General features: G+C 42.8%; 1 pseudogene; it reads left to right on the top strand.

Annotated features, from left to right (window-relative positions):
• Nucleotides 1–331: 331 nt before the first annotated feature.
• LOC112812626 (peptidyl-prolyl cis-trans isomerase FKBP3-like) overlaps nt 332–20,973 on the top strand; it is an 82,135-nt pseudogene continuing 61,493 nt past the window's right edge.

Raw genomic sequence — 20,973 nt, 5'->3', positions numbered from 1 at the left:
CTACATAGCAGGTTAAAAAAATGTGGCTTGAAGGAATGACTCAATCAACGAAGCAATCAACAGCTGAGGAAATTATAGCTATACGCACTGTCTCACTCACAAGCGAAACACTCAACGCGTATGAACACAGCATAATAACAGCCTCTGTTTACTGAGTACCTACTTTCTGCTGGCACAATGCATACATTTTATCTCACATCAGCTCTACTACATGATTATTATTATGTTCATTTTACAAATGAATAAACCAAGTTACATAGGAATCCCTTATGGCTGGGGTCCTCTCCTTTGTGACCCTTTGGATGATACCTCTCGACACCTTTGGGGTAAGATGACTAGAATAAGGAAGAAATCTTCCAGCCCCTCTCAGCCTATTCCTATGGCTCTACCTAGCATCCTCCTGCTGACCAGTGACCACCGCTGGCTACTAAAGGTAGCTCTGACACCAATAATAGTGGCACTCTGCATTCTCCTGGTATCAAGAGCTTGTGGAATCATAGTTTCTCCTCCCCAACAGATTCTGAGCCCCTGAGCTAGCCCGATTTGGGAGCAACATTTCTAGAACATGCTACAGGCCATTCTGGAAGGCCTGGCCACCAGACCTTGGAGTCCACCTCAGGTATGAACTCTGCAGTGATTCTCCACAAGCACCAGGAATTGGTTTGGACTTTTCAGTAATATAGCCTTTCCTACTGAGAGTATTAGGGCCATACTTCAAAGCCCTAGTAAATATGTTGGCTCCCATTTATCACCCCTTCTCCATTATCCCTAATGCCATTTGCTCTATGTGCCATCCCACTAATGATCTTATGCTACTTGCTGGTCAGCAATGTATTCTTACTCACTCTGTGTCATCTACACTCCTTTATCCAGAAAGTGGCAGGGCGCTTCTTAGTGGCATCATTTGTTAATCAGATTCACACAAATGAAAATTGCTTGGAATGTGCCAATTCACTTGGCAATGTGGGCATCCAGAATGTAAAGGAAAACAAGGCATAAATAGAAAACAATTGAAACCTCCATCTTCTAAAATATGCACATATCTTAATAACAGCTAAATAAATCCAAGCTTAGCTTGGTGATTTTTTTTTTGCACAGAAGGTTAACTTGCTTTAAGAAAAGGAAAAATATAATTCACAGAAAACAAATCAGGCATTTATTTTAATCAACACACTATTCTTCTAGTTCAGCAGTTTATAGAAGTACTCCCTAATCCTTACGTGAAATGGTTTTAGATGACTGATACAACAGCTAGTCTCCTGGAAAACCCGGCCTACCACCGGTCTGAGGGATCCAGACTCACTGTGGAAAGAGTCCTTCTGTCTGCGTGCCCAGGGGCAGGGTGAGGTGTTAGCCACTTCGTATGTACCTTTAAACACAAAACTTCTCTAGATATGAATAGACATTTTCACAAAAAAGATATACGAATGGCCAATAAGCACATGAAAAGATGCTCAACATGATTAGTCACCAGGGAAATACAAATCGACTCCACAATGAGACACCATTTCACACCTACTAAAATGGCTATAATCAAAAAAACAGACAATATCAAACACTGATAAGGATGTGGAGAAATTGAAACCTTCATGACATTGCTGGTGAGACTGCAAAATGGTACAGCCAAGGTATAAAACAGTACAGCAATTTCTTTAAAATTGAAATCAAAATTTACCCCACAACCCAACAATTCCACTCCTAGAGAAATTCACCCAAGAGAAATGAAAACAGATGGTCACACAAAGGTGTGCATGTAGATGTTCATAGAGGCGTTATTCCCAATGGCCAAAATGTGGAAACAACACAAATGTCCATCAAATGGTGAATGGGTAGATAAAACATGGCCCAGGCAAACAACAGAACACTATTCAGCAATAAAAAGGAATGAAATAATGATACTTGCTACAACATGAATGAACCTCAAAAGTAATGATGCTAAGTAAAAAGAAGTCAGATACAAAAAAGGCCACTCCATTTATACAAAATGTCCAGAAAAGGCAACTCAATAGAGACAGAGAGTAAATTAGTAGTTGCCTGGGGCTGGGAGCGAGAAGACAGAGGAACTGTAAATGGGCACAAAGGATCTTATGGGGGTGCTAGAAATGTTCCCAAACTGGATTATGATCATGGTTGTACAACTTGGTAAATTTACTGAAACACCATTAAATTGTACACTTAAAATGGGTGAACTTTATGGTATGTAAAGTATATCTCAATACAGTTATTTAAAAAGTAATAAAATAAAATATTAAAAATAAAGAAGATGTGGTATATATACACAATGGAATATTATGCAGCCATCAAAAAAAACCCAAAATCTTGCCATTTGCAATGACGTGGATGGAACTAGAGGGTATTATGCTAAGTGAAATAAGTCAATCACAGAAAGACATGTATCATATGACCTCACTGATATGAGGAATTCTTAATCTCAGGAAACAAACTGAGGGTTGCTGGAGTGGTGGGGGGTGGGAGGGAGGGGGTGGCTGGGTGATAGACATTGGGGAGGGTATGTGCTATGGTGAGCGCTGTGAATTGTGCAAGACTGTTGAATCACAGATCTGTACCCCTGAAACAAATAATGCAATATATGTTAAGAGGAAAAAAAAAAAAAGAAGAAGATAGCAGGAGGGGAAGAATGAAGGGGGGTGGAATCGGAGGAGGAGATGAACCATGAGAGACTATGGACTCTGAGAAACAAACTGAGGGTTCTAGAGGGCAGGGGGGTGGGGAGATGAGTTAGCCTGGTGATGGATATTAAAGAGGGCACCTAATGAATGGAGCACTGGGTGTTATATGCAAATAATGAGTCATGGAACACTACATCAAAAACTAACGATGTAATGTATGGTGATTAACAGAACATAATCAAATAAAATTTTAAAAAAAATGGTAAAATAAGAAATAAAAAAATTTTAAGAGTCACATTTTATACAACACCAGCCCCTCCTTGTGGAGGATTCACTCAGTTCCCCGGAAGGGTGGCAGGGGTACCATCAGCCTCAATGGCCAGGTTCCCACCACTCTTAAACCTGAACTTGAAGAGATGCCAGGCCATCCAAGGGACTATTTCCACCAAATGCCTGCTGAATCCCACCATGGCAGACAGACAGCTCTTACACATCTCTGGGTTACACTGGGACAGGCATCCTGGGGATGGGGATGGGACTCACGTGGCAAGTGGGGGGGGGCAGGGTTCTCTTGATCTCAAGCAGTTGCCATCCTGCTCTTATTTCAGGAATACTGATTCCTTGGGGTCCTTCTGTTGTTGAATAATCTCAGTTGGCTCCATTTTCTTTCTTAAACTAAAGATATTTTCTGAGCAGTCACTGTGCGGACCAAGTACTGCGTATATTGTTGTTGTTCTTGTTACTCAACAAACACTTCTGTGACACTTAATGCCGGATACTCTTCCATGTGCTTTACAAAAGTTAACTCATTTAATCTTTGTTTTTTTTTTTAAGATTTCATGTATTTATTTAATTGACAGAGAGAGAGAGACAGCAAGAGAGGGAACACAAGCAGGGGGAGGGTCAGAGGGAGAAGCAGGCTTCCCGCGGAGCAGGGAGCCCAATGCGGGGCTCGATCCCAGGACCCTGAGATCATGACCTGAGCTGAAGGCAGTCGCTTAACCAACTGAGCCACCCAGGCACCCCTCATTTAATCTTTGTAATAATACGAGGTAGGTATACTAATTATCGTCCCCATGTTAACAGAACTTGTCCAAGCCAGTAATTGCAGAGCTGGGATTTGAACGCAGACCGTGCTCTAGGGTCTGTGTTCTTAACTGGAATATAGCAAACATACCAATGTGCTTAATTCTGCAAAGTATTTAGTGAAGCTCGTGCTTCCATCTCCATTTAAGACAGCTAGAATTGGACTGCAGATTTTTCCATTTCCAGCTGGAGGCTTTTATTCAATCAGGCAACTCCCTCTTTCCAGGCTTTTTCTTCTACACCAGTGTTCTCAAATTTGAGCGTGCATCAGAATCCTGTGGAGAAATCTTCAGTGTCCCTGGGCCCCACTCTTAGAGTCTCTGATTCAGCAGCTCTGGGGCAGGGCCTGAGAATCCGCAGTTCTAACAAGTTCCCAGGTGATGCTGATGCTTCCAGTCCGGGTACCACACTTTGAAAACCCCTGCTCTACACCAATCCAATCAAATTAACCCCATCCCAGGAAATTCTGTAAAGTGATAGTAATATCACAAAACAAGGTTTTATTATTAAATTAGCTGTGGGCTGTTCAGGCCAATGCCAGGGGCTGAAATGATTGAGCTCACACATTTTTTTGTTGTTTTGTTTTGCCTCCTGTGCTTTTAGGTAGAAGTGGGATAATCCCCAAGAGAATGCTATGCACTTACAAGTTTGAAATGCCTTGGTCTGGCTCACCTCTGGGAGCCTAGATTTCCATTTGGCTTCTACTCACTATTACAGTTGACCCGTGATCCACATACAACTTTTGACTCCCTAAAAACTTAATCACCAATAGCCTACTGGTGCCCAGAAGCCTTACCAATAACATAAACAGTCAATTAACACATATTTTGTATGCTCTAGGTATTACTGTATTCTTAACAATAAAGTAAGTTAAAGAAAAGAAAATGTTAAGAGAATCATAAGGAAAATACATTTACAGTACTGTACTGTAAAAAAAAATCCACATATAAGTGGACCTGGGCTATTCAAACCCATGTTGGTTAAGGGTCAACTGTATATCCTTAATAAAACCCAAAATGCCTAAATTTGTATCAACTACTCTAAGGCTTAATGCAGAAAGCCCGGTGATCTGGGATCACAGAGACCAGGGCAAAATCTCAGATCCTTTCACTGACACCTGAGACTAACTCATCATTCATAAACATGGTGGTGACAAGTGTCTACCTCAAGGCTTTAGTGTGTTGTGATCTCAAACATGTGAAAGTGTCCAGCACATACATGCACTCAGAAAGGGTTGCGGCATGACTAAAACTCTGTTAGGGAAGAAATGAGTTCAACAGCATGGGAAGCAGACACTAAATGACAGTGGATTAAACAACACAGAAGTTTATTTCTGACTCACACAGAAGTCATCATAGGACCCAGGCTTCATCTCTCTTTTTGATCCATCTCCAAGATGGCTCCTCACCACATTCTAGCAAGTGAGAAGGGACACATCATTTCTGTTCATACCCCATTTGCCAGAACTTACTCATAGGGTAGGCTGGGAAAGGTACCTAACTAAAAATCAAGAGTTGTCTTATTGCAGAAGAAAAGGAGAGTGGATACTGGGGACAATTTGCAGTTTCTATACATCCATTTCTTTATTTGATGTGGAAAGGCTGGGAGGCTGGGGCAGGAGGTAAAGAAACTGAGAGAAGGACAAATGCAAGCAAGACACAGCTCTTGTCCTCAGAGGCAACACAAGTCCTGAGCAGGATTCATTCGGCAGCTTGGAAGCCGGAAACAAGACAGAAAGACAGATGAAAGACGTCAGGTCAAGGCGGGATGGCAAGCTACAAGGCTGGTCTGCCACTTAGCCACAGAGTACTGATGGCCACTCACGTTGTCTTCTGGCCTTCCTGGGCTGCACCAGCCAGTGGGGTCTAGCCAAACTATGGGGAGGAAGGAGGCAAGATAGGGCCTGGATTGGGCAAGGCCCTGGCCTTCCCATGATCCAGGTCCGCTGGGCCACCACCCTAGCCCAATCACCATCATCTCTGACCTGAACTTCAGCAATGAGTCTCCCAACTCCTTTCCCTGCCTCCCCTCTGGACCATCCTTCAATTTTTTGTGACAGTAGTAAAGGCAGGCTTCCCACTGGTTCTGATCAGGTCCCCCTTGCTTCAGAGAAAAGGCTTTCCCTTCATGCCTCCTACCAAGCCAATGTGGCCAAAATCTATAACCTGCCATTTGGGGGATAACAAGGGCCCAAGACCTTTGGTCAGTGGGTTGGTGGGGGGTGTTCACATTTGAGGACTGCCCGGCACTGAGCCCTCTTCACAGAACTACCGACCCCTGAGCTGTAGGATCCTTTTACTCCGGCCACTTTGAGGCCTCAGGAACCTTCATTTCCCCCTTCACACATTTCCCCTTTGCCGCCTTCTCTTCCCTCCTCCCCCAGTTCCCAGGTTTCCAGCTACATACCAGAATCACCTGAGAAGTTTTTAAAACTCTTGATGCCTGGGCCCCACCCCAGACCAACTGAATTGGAATTTCATCCCAGCTCCTCAGTCAGATTCAAATGCCCCGAGGTGGGGCCTAGGCATTTGTATTTTAAGAAGCACCTCAAGTTACTCTAATGGGCAGCCAGGGTTGAGAACCACTGCCCTATAAGTCACTCTCGAGAGCCAGGAAACACAAAGAGACAACTGTTGACAGACAGGATTGCAAATTCAGATCTCTAGGATGCCCATGAGCTAAACAACAAGCTAGCACTTCTCTGACTTCGAAGTGCACAGGAGTAACTGTAGCTGGAGGCTTCTGTTAAAACACAAATTGTGATGCACTAGGTCTGGGTGGAACCTGAGATCCTGCATTTCTCACAAGCTCCCAGGTGGTGCTGGTGCTGCTACTCTCCCACCATACTTTGAGTAGCAAGGTAATAAGCTACGTGGCTTTCAGAATCAGAGAAGAGACACAGAGCGACAGTGAGTGACACAGATGTCATCCCCAGTGCATAATTAGCTTTCTAGGTTCAGCATCCTTGGGCTCCTTATTCCCTCCCAGGAATTTGGCAATCCCTAGCACCTTGAGGGTGCACGGCCTCTGATGCAAGGTGGGGCAGGAATTCTGCCCTTGTCCATTTGCTTCTGGGCTCCACGTAACTTAGCTTCCTCCAGTTGTTTCTGCTGCTGGGTGTCCTGGAACCAGACTCAAGTAGCCTTTCTTTCTGCCTTTGGCTCTGCTCACAATGGACTGAGTCAGGTTTTTGGCTCAACCTCCCTTGCCTTGTCCTCAGTGCTGTGTGGCCTCCTGTTTTCATGCCTCTGTTTCTGCCTGACACTGTCGAGCTCACTCCTCTCCTGGTTTTTCAAGCTGCCATCAACCACGGCCCACCAAACCCAGATTCTCTCTTCCCAAATGCACCTTGTTTTAATTGAATGACAAAGTCAGGTTCAGAGTTCTACGCCTATAAGGCCAACAGAGACCCTTCAGAGCCTTCAAAGGAGAACCCATTGTAAAACACAAAACTGTATACCCAAATTTACTGGGATGGCCCTGTCAAGTCCTTCTCCCCCATCTCCATCCATGTCAATGTTGATTCCAGAGTTTGTCCCAAAGACCTTGCTTCTCTCACATTCAAACTTAAGGTTCCTTATTTATGCTTATCTAGGGTCCAGTGACTTGGCTTGGGCTTCCTGTCACTCCAGCTCTGGTATCTGGCCCCAGCCCATTCCCTTTGTCCAGCCCCATTACTCCCCTCTTGGCATTGACCATGTGAAGCTCCATGACAGAACCCACAAAGCACCAGTACCCATCACTCTGCTAGCAAGGCTGTCTTCCCTTGCACCCGGCAGCACCATCTCCTTTACCTACAGAGTCCTGCCAGGCAGAACAAGGCACGACAGCCCGAAACCCAAGTAAGCACCACCAGGTGTACTAGCTTTCAGTAAGTAAGCATAATGGTTTTGCAGTCTTAGGGAGAAATGATGCAATACTACAATTATGTAACATGTAACCACTGGGGGAAACTGAGTGAAGAGTCTAATGGGACCTTTCTATACTAGCTTTGTAAGTTCTTATAAATCTATAATTATTTCCAAATAAGTTTTTCAAAAGCAAAAAAGGGGGGTGGGGGAGAGGAGGGTGAGGGAGAGGAGCAGGGAGAGGGAGAGGTAACACCCAAACTTTAATATGCATATAAATCACCTGGGGGATTTATTACAAGGCAGATTTAGGCCCAGCAGGGCTCCGGCAGGGTCTGAGACTGCATTTTCTAACAAGCTCCCAGGAAGGCCTATACTTCTCATGAACCTTCCTTTGAGTAACAAGGTCATGGAACATGCTTTTCTAATGAAGTGTTTCAGTCAGCCAAAAATTAACATGCTTTTAAATTATATATCTCTAGGTCACTTCAATACACTTTTCAAAATTCCTAGCTGAGGGCAGTTACTTAATAAAAACATCCTATCTGGCCCAGTTTATCTCCATCATCAAATATAATAGTTCTTCACACTTGCCCTGAAGTCTTCTTTAAAAAAAAAAAAAAATGTATTTATTTTTTAACATAGGCTCCACACCCAAGATGGGACTCAAACTCACAACCCCAGGATCAAGAGTCGCATGCTCTACCGAATGAGCCAGCCAGCTGCCCCTTTAAATATTTTATTTATTTTTTTAAAGTACACATGTGCCCTGAAGTCTTACTTACAATGGAATCAGGTACCTCCCAGCTCTGAGTCCCTCTCCCTCAACCAGACATGGCTCAGGCCCCCTCCCTGACTGTTTTGACCCCCAAAATGGGTTATCTTTGGCCACAGGAATAAGGGTCTGCCTTCCAGCAGCCTAGGCCCTTGTGACCCAAAATTTCCCTGGCAGCTTATTCCTTTAGGAAAAGAGCTATGTCCCTGTCCTGCATTAACTGAGGCACTAGCCAAGAGACTGGCTGACATGAGGAACCAGACCCAGGCTCCGTTTCCTACCACGGCAGATGACATGGGGGGTAAGAATCTGGAGGGAAATTCCAAGAAGGGTCAGGACCTGTGTCAAGCTTCAGGTCTGGCAAACTCAGAAACAGGTGAAAAGGACCCAGAAAAGGCATCATAAACAGCCTATGATTGGTCTTTATCTACAAGTGGGGGGAACGGGTGTGTTGGGTGAGAATAACTCACTGCCTCAACTTTTCCATCTTCTTCCTGGATTTTGTATGAACTGTAATGTACATTCAGTGCCCCCATAGGAAACCATCCCTGTGACAATTTGCTACCAACATAAAGTCTAGAATTAAAAACTAATCTCAGCCCCCTAAGAGTCTGTCAACAGATAAATGGATAAAAAAGATGTGGCATCCCAGCTATACAGTAAATAAGTCCTGGGGATGAAATATAGAGCATGGGAACTATAGTTAATAATACTGCATTGTATATTTGAAAGTTGCTGAGATTTTGTAAGTATGCATGGTGATGGATATCAACCAAATAATAATTGTGATCATTTTGTAAAATATACAAGTGTCAAATCATTATATTGTACACCTCAATCAAATATAATGTTGCATGTCGATTATATCTAAATTTTTAAAAAAGATATGAATAAACAGATAAAAAGATAGATAAGCAATGTATATGAAATGTCTGGCACATATTTTTAGGTGCACAATTCAATGATTTTTAGTATACTAGCATTTTTAATGTTCAGAAATATTAGATGTCGTTGTTATTATTAGTTATTATTGGAGTCACATAATCACTATATTGTGAGCTTCCTAAGCTTGTGTTATTCTCTGAAATGTTGTAATACCTAGTACTGTCCTTTGCACATTGGAGGTGCTAAATAAAGGAAGTGATCAGCACAAAGAAAAAAAAAGATGTGGTCTGTGTATTAATACAGACGTATATATAATATATATAATGTATATGATGTATATATAATACACGTAAAATTGGAATATTATTCAGTCATGAGAAAGAAGGAAATCCTGCCCTTTGTGACAACATGGATGGATCTTGAGGACATTTTGCTAAGTGAAATAAGTCAGAGAAAGACAAATAAATATTGCATGGTATCACTTATACGTAGGTTTAAAAAAAAAAGTCGAACTCACAAAACAGTACACAAGTGGTTGCCACGAGCTGGGGGTGGGAGAAATAGGGAGAGGTTCGTAAAAGGGTACCAACTTTCAGCTATAAAAATGAGTAAGATCTTAGGATCTAATGTACAGCGTGGAGATTACAGGTGATAACAGTGTACTGCACGACTGAAATTAGAGAGAACTTAAATGTTCTCACAAAAAAAAAAACATTTAAAGAGACAAATATGTGAGGTGATGGATACAGTAATTAACTAAACGAGGGGGAACCTTTCCACAATGTATGCATATACCAAATCATCCTGATGTACACTTTAAACATGATACAATTTTGCCAATTATACCTCAATAAAGCTGAAAAATAATCTCAGCTCAAACCTGAATTTTTTAAAGGTGCCAAATCCATAGCAACCATTTATAAACTACATTTAACTAGCAACTAAAAGAGAAAGTTTAAAGGTAATCTCTCAGCAATCATAAACAAAGAATTTATATGCACACATACTAAAAATCATGAGGGCTTATTCAATAACCTCTCATTTTACTACCACGTCTGGAAGAAAGAGCCTGAAATTAAAACACAGGCAACTCGTTATAAGCTTTTGAGACGCAAATCCCCTCCCATTTCAAGACATGAGGAGACACTCAATGGTGATGTAAAGAAATGAACCTACAAATGAACCAAATCACTGGCAGGGCTGGTACTCAAAACCCAGAGCAGGAAAACCAATTCTACAAGTTTCAGAATGCAAAAGAGAAAATGAAGACCAAACAGAGGGGTGGAGATGATCCGAGATCAAGCTTCTTTTAGCAGTTTAGATGAGGTTAACGGGTAAAAATTGTACAGGGTCCCAAATACGCTGCATTAGCTACGATTTGAAATGGGGGAAAATAGAGCTCTCAGAAAATTACCACATAAAACACCACATCTCCCCGAAAACCCAAAGTAAAATTAAAAAGCTCAGTTAGAAAATAGCTTGATACTGAAACACGGGCTGACCGAGGAGATTTAGGCAGCAATTAGCTCGAGTTTGAGAGGCCTAGGCCGGCCACATAGCCCTGTTTACATTTTTCCACATTGCACCACACTGTGAGTTATGGTTAAACTCCAGGTCCGGGGCGGGGGGGGGGGGGGGGGGGGAGGGGGGCGGCGCACAACTTTCTCCTTCCCCTGCTTCAATACAAGTGAAGGCCCCCAACACAGAGCCAAGCAGGGAGGGGTTCCTGATGAATTGCCCAGCACCTCCTCCCCAATACCCACCTTCCAGATCCCCTGAGGGCAAAATCTGGAGTCTCTGTTGTTGAAAAACTCACTTCACTGCCAATCAGAAGAGACTGTAATGGAAAAACAGCTTCTTTATCCTTGCCGGTTCTTAGCTTTTACAAGAGTTTGTTTATAGTGGAGTATAAATTAACCCAAGAAATGGAAATCGGATATAGCTCAGGCCTCTAAAGGCGACCCAAGTGGGTGGTGATCTGGGAAAGGCTGTCCTGTCTTGTCAGAATTCTGGGAGGGCCTGGGCGCAGGGGCAGACTACCCCAAATGCAGCCGCCTCCAGCCTCCTCCTGGGCTTCTGGCAGCCCCACACCAGTGCCACGGCCACCAGTCTAGATGAAAGGATGCTCCTGCCCTGGGCTGCCACCCTCCAGGGCTGCAGGCAGCTTTCAGCTGCTAAAATCAGAATGACTCTTCTTCGGAATTGCTAATGCCAAACTCTTCCTTCAAAGAGGGAGAATTCAGAGGCTGCCACAGGCAAAGTTGCCAAGTATCCAGAATTGTCTCTTTCAACCCCTCTCCCCTTTTCCAGGTAACATTTGCTTTTTAATTTTTTTTAAGATTTTATTTATTTATTTGACAGAGAGAGACACACAGAGAGAGGGATCACAAGCAGGGGGAGTGGGAGAGGGAGAAGCAGGCTTCCCGCTGAGCAGGGAGCCCGATGCAGGGCTCGATCCCAGGACCCTGGGACCACGATCGGAGCCGAAGGCAGACGCCCAATGACTGAGCCACCCAGGCGCCCCTAACATTTGCTTTTTAATGGCTGCTCCTAAAGCCTCAACTTCACCTTCCCCTCAGGAAGTCCCCTCACACAAGGAGAATGCCACCTCCTCAGCCTCCATATGGGGCCAGCCCCTGGAGAAGCAGGGAAGTCCTGCTGAGCAGAAATATAGTCCGTGCACTTTCTCAAATGGATGGCAACTCTCTGAAATGAAATCCTCCAGCACGATCAAGTGAATACGTTCATTCAGAGATTAAACCCCCAAAATGCAAAGGCAAAATAAATTTTCCCTGATAGGAGAATAAATATACTTTCTGGGACGCAAACTATTTCATCAACCCCAGGAGCTCTTCCAAAGAGACACCAGCAAAAGTGAAAATCTACTTGGCAGACAAGAGCACAGGCTTTTACTGCTGCACCTTCTCCTTACTTTAACAGGATCCTGAAGGAACAAAGAACCCCAATCAAAGCTATTTAGGAAGAATTTAGGAAGAAGGAAATCATCAAACCCTTTAACTGAAGCCTACTGATTCTAACTCAGCCCTCAGCTGAAGACTGCCAACTTGTTCTTCTTCCTTCTTCCAATACTGGTTGGGGGGCTTTTGTCACATACTATGCTACTTCTGGGATGGAGCTGCCAACAAGTCAGACGCAGTGCCTGCCCTCCTGGAAGTCACAGCCAAGCAGAAAAGACAGGCAAGAGAGAGACCTCAGGAGAAGTTCAGGGTGCCAGGAGGACCACGCCAAAATCAAGACCCTCTTGAGGTAGGGCCTTGAATCTGTATTTTAGCAAGCCCTTTAGGATTCTGATGCATGCTCCAGTTTGAGAACCACTGCTCTAGGCTTCCAATCTCTGAGTCTCTTAGTCCCTTAACTTGGGCTTTACACACACTGTTTCACTTTACAGTGCCAGGGGATAGTAATAGCCTGCAAGGTAGATGTACTGCTGAAGACGGTGCTAGGTATTGTAATGAATAAACCTAAAATTTCAGTAGCTTAACACAATTTATTTCTGGCCCACATTATAGTCCAAGATAGTTGTCCATTTTGGCAGTGACAGAAGAGACTCTCCTCCATGCAGTTATTGAGGGACCCAGGCTAATGGAAGCTTTAGCATCTTCACCACTAGGCTTCCAAGGTCACCTGGGAGTCAACATGGAGCCAGCAGGTGGGAGAGGAGAGCATGGAGAACACACCCGCTCTTCACAGGCAGCTTAGCCAGGAAGTGACACACAGCACTTCCACTCACATCGCACTGGTAGTCACATGGGCCTCCCTGAGATGCAGCTGGTCCTGGGAAATGTAGTCCTGGACCGCAAAGTTGCTTCCTACTCACAGCTGCATACTCTGGGAAGGTTGTGTAAATTTTTGATGGGCAGCTATCATCTCTACCACAGCAGAGGTTACAGTTTTGCAGATAAAGAAAGGTTTACCCAGATTAAAACATTCAGTGGGCGTCACACCACTTATAAAGCTGGATGGGGAATTCAAACCGCAGTCTGTTTAAGTCCATACCCCTCTCTGTAGGATACCTCAGCCTCATCTCCACAGTCACCCTCTGCGTTAGGCTGAGTAATGCCTCCTCCCTCCAAAGCTGTCCACATCCTAATTCCTGGAGCCTGTGACCATGTTACTTTACACGGCAAAAGGGACTTTGCAGATGTGATTACGGATTTTTTTTTTAAACTGATGAATCACTGAACACTACATCTGAAACTAATGGTGTACTGTGTCGGCTAATTGAATTTAAATTCAAAAAAGGATCTTTTTTTAAAAAGATTTATTTATTTTTTTTTTGAGAGAGAGAGATGAGGGGGGAGAGGCAGAGGGAGAGAGAGAGAGAAAGGGAGAGAGAATCTCCTGCAGACTCCCTGCTGAGCGGGGAGCCCGAGGCAGGGCTCAATCCAACAACCCTGAAATCATGACCTGAGCTAAAGTCAGAGGCTTACTGACTGAGCCACCCTAAATTAAGGATCTCAAGGAGAGTATCCTAGATTATCCCGGTGGGCCCAATGCAATCACAGGGATCCTTATAAGAAAGAGGCAGTAGAGTTAAGGTCAAAGAGAAAAAAGGAAATGTAGTAATGGAACCAGAGGGTGGAGTGATGTGCTTCAAAGATGGAGGACTATAGCCAAGGAATGTAGGCAGATTCTAGAAGGTGGAAAAGGCAAGGGAACAGATTCTCCCCTAAATCCTCCAGAAGGAACACAACCCTGCTAACACCTTGATTTTAGGCCAGAGTTGCAAGAGAATAAATTTTTGTTAAGCCACTAAATTTGTGGTAATTTGTTATAGCAGCAATAGGAAACTAATAACCTTCTCGGCACCATGGTTTTTGGTTGGATAACTTGGTAACAGTCCCCCCTTGGCAGGGCCCCAAGATCTCTTCCCTCCATTTTCCTCAGTCCCACCTAACAAAAAGTCCTACCCTCAGCTGGGTTACCCACCCAGGAGGGATAGAGTTGACAGAGAGAATGATGTGTTCTGATATTAGAACTTCACACAGACCCAAGGCATCAGTTAAATGCTGTGGTGTCTACATGGGGTGTCTGTCCGACTGGATGGGGGCCCCAAATGTGGGGCAACCATCAGACAGAAATCAGTGGCGCAGGAGGTGAAAGGACTCACCCGAGGCAGAACAAAGGAGATCGAAGCGTACTGAATACACTGCGAGGGAGCAGCGAGCTGGGTAGCCGAGGAGAGGCCGTCTGCAGTGAGGCAGTAGGTGGGGCTGTTTTTAAAGGAGGAAGGCGGGGAGGGATGGCGACATATGGAATTCTCCCTTTTTTGGCAACTGTGCCTAGCTGTAAGTAGCCAATTGCCTAATTAGGGCCTACAGATATTTTGAGGTAGGTCGCCTGATTGGTCTGTCTGTATTCAGCCAGCGGGTCACTATGGGTCTTTCTACAATCCACTGCCCAAGCCTGTTTGCCTAAAAGCAGCCTCTACAAGTCTTATTTAAAAACAGTGAAAGAAAATAACTAACATTTTAAAAGTTCTTGAAAACTCCCATTCATGATTTTTTTTAAAAGGTCAACAATTAGCAATAGAAGAAAAGGTCCTCAGCTTGATAAAGAACATCTACAAAAATCCTACAACTAACATCATACTTAATGGTGAAAGACTGAATGCTTTTCCTCTAAGATCAGAAACAAGAAAAGGATGTCCATTCTCACCATTCTTCTTCAACACAGTACTGGGAGGCCTAGTAAGCACAACAAAGCAAGAAGAGGAAATGAGATGCATACAGTTTGGAAAGAAAGAGAAAAAAAACTGTCAGTTTGCAAATGACATGATTGTGTAAACAGAAAATTCCAAGGAGTCTACAAAAAAATCCCAGAATTAATAAGTGAATTCAACAAGGTTTCACATATAAGATAAACACACAAAAATAATCATACCACTGGGCGCCTGGGTGGCTCAGTTGGTTAAGCGACTGCCTTCGGCTCGGGTCATGATCCTGGAGTCCCGGGATCGAGTCCCGCATCGGGCTCCCTGCTCAGCAGGGAGTCTGCTTCTCCCTCTGACCCTCTTCCCCCTCGTGCTTTCTATCTCTCATTCTCTCTCAAATAAATAAATAAAATCTTTAAAAAAAATAATCATACCACTTATATAAACTAACAATAAACATATGGAAACCAAAATTTAAAACTCAATACCATTTAACATTCACTACAAAGAAAATGAAATACTTAAGTACAATCTTCGAAAAACATGTTCAGGATCTGTATCCTGAAAATTACAAAATGCTGATGGAAAAATCAAAGAAGACCTAAATAAATAGAGACATATCATGCTCATAGATTTGAATACTAAGCATAGTAAAGATTGTAAATTCCCCCCAAACTGAAATTTATAGTCTTAGTGCAATTGCAATCAAAATCCCAGCAAGGTTTTTTTATAGACATAGATAAGAATATTATAAAATTTATATGAAAAGGCAAAGGACCTAGAATAGCTAAAACAATTTTTAAAAAGAATAAAATGGGAAGAATCATTGTACCTGATATTAAGACTTCCTATATCGCTATAGTAATCAAGACAGAATGACACTGGCAGAGGGATAGACACATAGATCAATAGAACAAAAAAGAAAACCCAGAAATAGAGCCACACAAACGTGCCAACTGATTTCTGACAAAGGTGCAAAAGCAATCCAATGAAGAAAAGATAGACTTTTCAACACATCATGTTAGAGAAATTAGACATCCACAGGCAGAAAACAAATGAACCTCAACCTAAGTTTCACACCATAGATAAAAATTAACTCAAAATGGATCATGGACTTAAATGTAAAAAATAAAGCTATAAAACTTTCAGAAAAAAAATTAGGAGAAAATCCTTGGGATCCAGGCCTAGGCAAAGAGTTTGTACACTTGGCAACAAAAGCACAATCCATGAAACAAAAAGTGTATAAATTGGACCTCATAGAATTAAAAACTCTTGCTCTGTGCAAGACTATTAAAAGGATAAAAAGGGGGAACCTGGGTGGCTCAGCCAGTTAAGCGTCCAACTCTCAGTTTTGGCTCAGGTCATGATCTCATGGGTCATGGGATCAAGCCCCACATTCGGCTCCTTGCTCACCAGGGAGTCTGCTTGGAGATTCTCTCCCTCTGCCCCTCTCCCCACACACACGCATGCACGCACTCTCTCTCTCTCTCTCTAAAATAAATAAATAAATAAATCTTTTTTTAAAAGAAAAGACAAACTACATATTGGGAGGAAATATTTGCAAACCACAGATCCAACAAAAGATTTGTATCTAGAATATATAAAGAACTTCCACAATTCAACATTAAAAAAACAAACAACTCAATTAGAAAATGGGCAAAAGACATGACCAGACATTTCACCAAAGAGGATTTACATGTGACATATATGCGCATGTAAGGAAATGGGCAAAAGACATGACCAGACATTTCACCAAAGAGGATTTACATGTGAGGTATATGCAGATGTAAGGCTGTTCAACATCATTAGCTGCGAGAGAAATATAAATTAAAACCACAATGAGGTATCATTGCACATCTATCAGAATGTTGAAAATAAAAAATAGTGAAAACTAAATGCTGGTGAGGATACAAAGAAAATTGAGCACTCATATATTACTGGTAGAAATGGAAAATGGAAAACAGTTTGGCAGTTTCTTGTAAATATAGATAGCATTTACCATACAACCCAGAATTGCCCATATCCCAAAGAAATGGAAACTCATGTTTATTCAAAAATCTGTACACAGATATTCATAGCAGCTCATATTCATACTGTACTCAGGAATGAACTGTTGATACAGTTAACAACTTAGATGGACCTCAAGGGAATTATGCAAAGTGAAAAAGCCAATCTCAAAAGACTACATACCACAGTTTGATATATATAACACTCTCCAAATAACACAACTATAGAGATAAAGAACAGAGTGGTTGCCAGGGGCTAGGGATTGTAAGGCAGGGGTTTGTGGCTATAAAGAGGTAGCACAAGGGAGCCTAGTGATGATGGAAGAGTTCTGTATCATTACTGTGATGGTAATTACACGAAGCCTACACACACACACACACACACACACACACACACACACACACACGAGTATAACCTGCAATATCTGAATAAACTCTGGTTTTGATATTGTGCTATACTTGAGCATGGATGATGGAGGTAGACTGTAGGATGCATAGGACCTTCTGGTACATGTATTTGCAACTTCCTGTGAGTCTATAATTATTTCCAAATAAAAAGTTTACAAATAAAAATAAGAAAGAGTTCTCGACAGTTTACAAAACGTCACAAGCATCATTTGATCTCATATGAGCCTCACAATAACACAGGAGGATGCATAAGACAGATTTCAACCCCATTGTACACATGGACAATGAGATGCAGATGACCAGTTGCCCAGGTCACCCAGTTGCTACGTGATGGTGAAAACAGGTAGCTGACCTCACCCTTGATGATCGCACAATCCAATGCTCTCTCTCCCCTCTTTGCACATAGCAGGCATGAATCTTAATGTCAGGAATTCAACTATACCAGAAATGCCTCATTTCCTTGTATTCTTTGAATCAAAGTAAATCAGGCTCTAAGTACCCATTCTGTCATGTTTGTAGGAAGTCTAATCTTTGGCATTATTGTGTTCCCTCCCCTTCCCTGGAGTCACACAAAGATCTGGGGGCTTCTGGATACCCAGGAAATACGCAAAGGGCATCTTCAATTTACCATGCTATCAGCCACCATCATCATCATCTTAGTACCCAGGGTTCCAAACCTTACCAAGGAAGGCACATTGCCTTAGGGTATAAAAACCTCCAAGATGCTAAGGGAAGGGACAGTTCAAGATACCAGCGTTGGCCAAGTTTCCTTTAATGGAGGTATTATAACCTACCTTCCCTACTCCATCCAACTCATTAAGAGATGCTTTTCTAATAAAATGTTTCTTCTTATACTTAACAATTACTATTATTTATGGTTATAGAAAATAAATTTTAAATTTGTATACACGTTTTTTGCTGAGATATCTGGTAGAGTGATCAATAAAAGACCATCAAGCACAAAAATATATTACACCAGGATAAAATTCTGTGGGGGAAGTGGAATAGAAATATAATTTCAAAGGGTAAAAGAAATGATGTAAAATTTCTGACAGTTAAAGAGCTTGTCTTGTACATCTAAAATGGATGATGATGGCTATCATATCATAATAATATTTCTAGCCTAGTAGGTACCATATAAGAGTTTTATTTTTAAATGTCGATATTTACGATACACTGGCTATTACATCTTTTGGGACGACAATATTTAAACTTATGAAGGATTTTAGGTATCAACTTTAAAAGCATAAAGGAGTATGTAGTTTTTCAAAGTCCTTTTAGGAGATATGAAAGCAAAATAGATTTGGAAGACCACTGATTTACACCAAAGTTTCCCACAGTGTGGTAGATAGACATCTCTTCTCACGGAAAACAAGGTTAAGTTTACATGACACAATTACAGTCCGTCGACTTTACTTGCCCAACATTTACCCCACCTCCCTCTACACCACCATCTGGCCTTCACCCTGTCCTGAAGGTGAAACTCCTCAGCATTCACTCTGCTCCTTCCACCACAGCCTCCCAACTCTACCCCATGCCAGTGCCCAGTCCTGGTCCTTAGCAATGCCCTCCAATGGCTTCCTTCTCACTGCCTTCTTTGCCAGTACTATGCTTTCATTCCAGCCTAGTCCTCTGCCTCCTCCAGCCTTCCCTTCTCCCCTACACAGCTCCTTCCAGACTCTTCTCTCAGCATTCTATAGTCCTTTATGGGTCACAGCCAGTCATGGTGGCATCAGCCTGCCTATAGTCTCTCACCCCTTAGACCCTCTTACTTGTACGTGGAAATGGACAAACCCCATGAAGATGGTCCAGAAGTGACTGAATCTCAAAAGCCACTGCTTTAAACATAATACATGTGGATCTCAACAAGATGCTTGACCAAATCCTTCATTATAACCACATGGACAAAATACAGATATGACCACATAGATAAAAATACAGTGAGGTGGATCCATTTATCTGGAAAGATTTGGAACCAGGCCACTCGAAATGTGATGGCATACGATCGGAGCAGAAGGAGAAATACAGGCAATAAGTGCAGAGAGTAGAGAATACAAAGATCTCTGTGGGTGTGGCCACTTAGGGAAGCCTACCTGGAAAAGACGAGCTGAGTTGGTGTCAGTCACTGCCCTGTTAGGGCTCTGTCCCAGCTATCTCCAAAGGTCACCAAGACACAGTGGGTCATTCCACCATCTTCAGAACTTGCAGACACCAGTCTAGAATTTGCAGATGTTCTCTTGATACTCTTCATTGAAATACCTGGAAATAATAATCCCCTGGTATTCAGTGACAGTCCCTGTATATCCATCAGCTATCAATCACAAAAATTTCAGGGTTCACAATAAACATTTATTTCTCACACATCTTTAGGTTGCCTGGAGCTCAGATAAAGTAGCTTGAGGTCAGCTAGGAGGCCCTCTTTCAAGCTCTATAGGACCCAGATGGGGGTGGTTCCTTGCAATGGGCTGGACCCAAGTCCCTTGCACATGGGTTAATTCTTGGACCTAGGCCGAACAAGCAGTGCTACTCTGAGGAAGCTCTTCCCAGAAAGATGCCAAAAGCGTGAGAGGGAAAACAAAAACAGGTGAGGACTTTCAAGGCTTTGGTTCAAAATTGGACTTGTGATACTTCTTTCCCCATTCATTGTTCAAAGTAAGTCTCAAGGCCAAACCCAAAATCAGGGGGTAGGGAAGTCCATTTTGCCTTTTATAAGAGAAGATGCAAAGTTAACAAGGCAAAGGGCATGGATACAGGATAGCATACAGAATTAGGACTTAATAAACTAATCTCTCACAGTCCCTCATCTGCTTCCTTGGGCCCCAAAAGTCCATCCAATCTGGCTTCATTCTGCTTGGGTCTTGTCAGGACTTGGTGATTTCTGCTATGCCTTTGCCTAAACTCCATTCCATAGTTCTTTTGGTGCCAGGGAAGTTAGCTGCCAGAAACCTACCTGACTCCCTCGCCAGCTCTTTCCAAGGACTATACCTCTGTTTCTGATTCACTCCACCTCTCATCTAATTGAAATCCCAGATAATTATGCTGCGTGCACTTAACCATGAATATCAGCAATCCCCATATGCCAAAAGCCAAGCCACTTCCCCAGCTGGGGTACAGTCTCCTTATCTCCTGCATATTCCTAAAAATCAGAGCAGGAATAATTCTTTTTTTAAAAGATTTTATTTATTTATCTGAGAGAGAGAGAGCACAAGCAGGGGCAGGGGCAGAGGGAGAGTGAGAAGCAGACTCCCCGCTGAGCAGGGAGCCCGATACGGGGCTCCATCCCAGGACCCCAAGATCATGACCTAAGCCGAAGGCAGATGCTCAACCGACTAAGACACCCAGGAGCCCCAGAGCAGGGATAATTCTTTTTTTTCTTTTTTTTTAATTTTTTTATTGTTATGTTAGTCACCATACATTACATCATTAGTTTTTGATGTAGTGTTCCATGATTCATTGTTTGTGCATAACACCCAGTGCTCCATGCAGAACGTGCCCTCTTTAATACCCATCACCAGGCTAACCCATCCCCCCACCCCCCTCCCCTCTAGAACCCTCAGTTTGTTTTTCAGAGTCCATCGTCTCTCATGGTTCGTCTCCCCCTCCGACTTACTCCCCTTCATTCTTCCCCTCCTGCTATCTTTTTTTTTTCTTAACATATATT

The sequence above is a fragment of the Callorhinus ursinus genome, unplaced genomic scaffold, assembly GCF_003265705.2.
Source record: "Callorhinus ursinus isolate GAN/ISIS: 27379988/994484 unplaced genomic scaffold, GSC_fseal_2.0 scaffold16, whole genome shotgun sequence".
In the NCBI taxonomy this organism is placed as follows: Eukaryota; Metazoa; Chordata; class Mammalia; order Carnivora; family Otariidae; genus Callorhinus; species Callorhinus ursinus.
The sequence above is the reverse complement of the archived record's forward strand: the minus strand, read 5'-3'. Positions and strand labels throughout refer to the sequence as shown.